This window comes from Mandrillus leucophaeus, unplaced genomic scaffold, assembly GCF_000951045.1.
Source record: "Mandrillus leucophaeus isolate KB7577 unplaced genomic scaffold, Mleu.le_1.0 Scaffold12, whole genome shotgun sequence".
In the NCBI taxonomy this organism is placed as follows: domain Eukaryota; kingdom Metazoa; phylum Chordata; class Mammalia; order Primates; family Cercopithecidae; genus Mandrillus; species Mandrillus leucophaeus.
In genome coordinates, this window is record NW_012100320.1 from 7,524,861 (window position 1) to 7,528,377 (window position 3,517).

A 3,517-nucleotide genomic window follows, 5' to 3' on the forward strand; every position below is an offset into this window, starting at 1 on the left:
CCGCGCGCCCCTTCCCCTCCGGCCTCGTCCCGGTCAGGCCGCCGCCGTCGCCACCCGCGTATACATAAGTCAGTAAAAGCAAGATGCTTCCACTTTTGGATGACTTACCGCGCGGTCGCGACCCTTCCCACGAAGAGGCTTTTCAGTTTGCTGTCACATAGGGTCAGCTTGGAAGAAGTGATCACCAAGAGACACCCACGATCTTGTTTAGGCAATAAAGGAATGAAGACCATGGATTAAGAACTGTTGCTGGATATACAGAATATTAAAAGGTGGAAAAGGAAGGTGCTCATAACTCCTGGTTTTCTGGACCAAACATAATTTATGGGCTTTATAGACCTAGTGAAAGAGAACGGCGCACGGTTTATTCTAATCGTCCACCTGAGTCATTTGGTTCGGTTTGGGTTGCCAAGGAGGCTCTAACTGGAGCACTTTCTCCAGGTTTTTCGGCGTGCTTGCCTTGGGTATTTTTGAATCACATTAAGTTTTAAGAGACCCTAAAGCCCTGATGCCAACTGGGTTACCGACTTATGGCACTAAGTTGGCTGCCTGTGGCTGTTAATAAACCACGGGGATTGTTGTCAACAAGGACAGATACATCCTTACCTTTCCACACAACTGTATTTTAGTGTCTGTTTCTACATGTTTGCACTCTTCCTCACACACCTCAAGATAGTTTTTCCGGATACATTGTGTTTATTTTTCAGGAACACGGGTTCAAAGGAGAGAGAAACCAGTATGTATGTTGCAAAGTTAAAATACTGTTACATAATAGCAATACAGTTTCATTCTTAGACATATAAAGTTGAGGAGGAAGTAAAAAGTGACAATGTAAATAAAACACATACAGAATGCTTACACTGGGGAAGAAGCTGTAGTAACTTTAATGTTGCAACCTGATGGATTGCAAGTGTAAAACCCTGCAACTAAGGATTTGACTGAGGAAATTCTTTCAGATAAAATGATAAATGGAATTTGAAGTCTGATGTTTGAGTAGGTGGGAAATGCAACATAAAAGAAGTCATTGTTTTATTTCATCTGGGTATAAATAGTATAATTTAACTTGTTGACTTACCTGTCATCCTCAGATTTTGTTAATCTTACTGAAGCCTATTTGTATAGTTGGAATTTATTCTAAGTTTTATCGGCTTCTTTGTAATACACGAGAAACCCCAAATTACCTATTTATGCCATTGAGACAGTTGTTGTTTCTGGAGATGGTGTTTAGGGTTGTATTCAAACAGAACCTTATCAAAACAGGTCAATATAGTGTGTATGATCTGTGTAACACAGGAGTCCTGAAGTTTGTGTTCTCTTTGATGGTAAATGTTCATCTTCTATTTAAAAGTTGAACCACAGTTAAGACCACGCTGCTAGCAATTCGATATGAGACACTGTCTTTCCAGAGGAGTAATCCCTTAAAAACCAACCAATCAAATGCAGAGATATGCCCCATCCAACTCTGCTAAATAGAAGCAAATAGCTCACTTTATTGTACAAAGACTCAAGAGGAAGACTTAGAAGCCCACCCCCTCTCCCATTAAAGAGAAAGTACAGAAACAAATTAAAATTAGAGTTGAAAAAATCATGACCTGATTACTAAATCACAACATTAAATGTGACAGTTGTTTTTAGAAGCATCTTACTTTTATGCATTTTGATAACTTTTGTATTAATGTTAGAAAATTGAAAGAAGGCTTCACTGGATGTCAGTCATTACAGAGACTGAAATATCTAAAAGTATATGTATAACCAATTGAATACTTTCCGCTTTCCTTACATACTTGAAATAAGAAATTTTCTTTTGCTTTTACAAATAGATCTATTTGTAAGAAAATTTTCATATGATTTTGCTTTTTTATTATTAAAAAAAGGAATATAGCTTAGCCAAAGCTGAGCTGTATTTGCCCCACACAACATGACCAAATACGAAAAAAAAAAAAAAAAAAACTGCTCTTACATACCTTATTTTACAAAGTTGTTTTTTAAATTACATTTTATTGTATATTATAGGAGTAAATAAGTGTTCTAAGTGGCAATGCAGAAAATATAGAAAGAAAAGAAATCCTATATCAAGGAATCTTGGCTGAATTTTGAAACGGAGTTGGGAACAGGTAAGAGTTCATATCTACTGTGTAATTCTACAATAGGAATTGTGTTTGAAAGACGTAGAGTCTCTAACCTCTGAAACTAGGTTTGAGTCACACTGAGAAAAATAAATGAGATACAATTCAAAGTTTGACCCCCTAGAGAGAGAGATGGCCAAGGGAGGAAAGATCTTCCCGCCTTCCAGAATATCCTCCATCAAGAACCATTCCAAATAAATAAGCAGCCTATTTTGTTCTTAAAGACCTATGATCTATGAGTATCTTTAGGCTCTTTTGAAATGTGTAGGAGAGTACTGTTTTACAAATAACCATATCGTTACTATTGCCATTTTATTAGGTTGGCGCAAAAATAATTACCATTTTAAAAAAAGGCAAAACCACAATTACTTTTGCACCAATAGCACGTTTGCCCTTGTTTGGTCTCTGAAGATGGAGACCTTTTGGTTAACATCCTTTTTATGAGTCAAGCTAATATACCTACAGCTCAACTTTTTGTTCTTGAACTTGAATCACATCACTGGCAATCAGCCATAGTACTCTTACCTACATCGTGGTTCTGCTGCTTGAACCCCAAAGACAATGACATGGAAAAACTCCAGCTTAATTATATTCTCTTTTGTTTGTATATGTAAATAGTTTTTAGGAATGTAGATTATTATTTTGAAATCTGTGGTAACAAATGTGAAAACTACTACATTTTTATTTGAATAGCAAAATAATGTTGAAGCCTGGGATCTAAAAAGTTTATTCCTTATTTTCTTTTGCTTAATAAAGTATTTGATAATTTAGAAAAAGGATTTTTTTTTTTTTAAATGATTGGGTAGTTACCTTATCAATGGGTTGGTCATGGACAAAAAGCACTGTTGGATGAAAACAGTCATATATGTGACTTTTAAAATTAAGCCAGGCATGGTGATGTGCCCCTGTAGGCCCAGCTACTTGGGAGGCTGAAGGGAAAGGATCGCTTGAGCCCAAGAGTTCAAGAACAGCTCAGACAACATAGCAAGACCTGTTTCTCTAAAGACAAAAAATAGTCAAAATCTTTACAAACAGCTTTAAGATGGTTGGTTTCTTTTAAAAAGGAAAAAAAGGCCTGGGTGCGGTGGCTCACGCCTGCAATCCCAGCACTTTGGGAAGCTGCAGGCAGATTGCTTGAGCTCTGGAGTTCGAGACCAGCCTGGGGAACATAGTGAAACCATCTTTACCAAAAATGAAAAAAAAAAAAAGAAAAGAAATTAGCCAGGCATGGTGGCGTGCACCTGTAGTCCCAGCTACTCCAGAGGCTGACGTGGGAGGATCACTTGAGCCTGGGAAGTGGAGGTTGCAGTGAGCCGAGATCGCACTTCTGCACTCCAGCCTGGGCAACATAGCCAGACCCTGTCTCATAAAAAAAAAAAAAAAAAATGCCA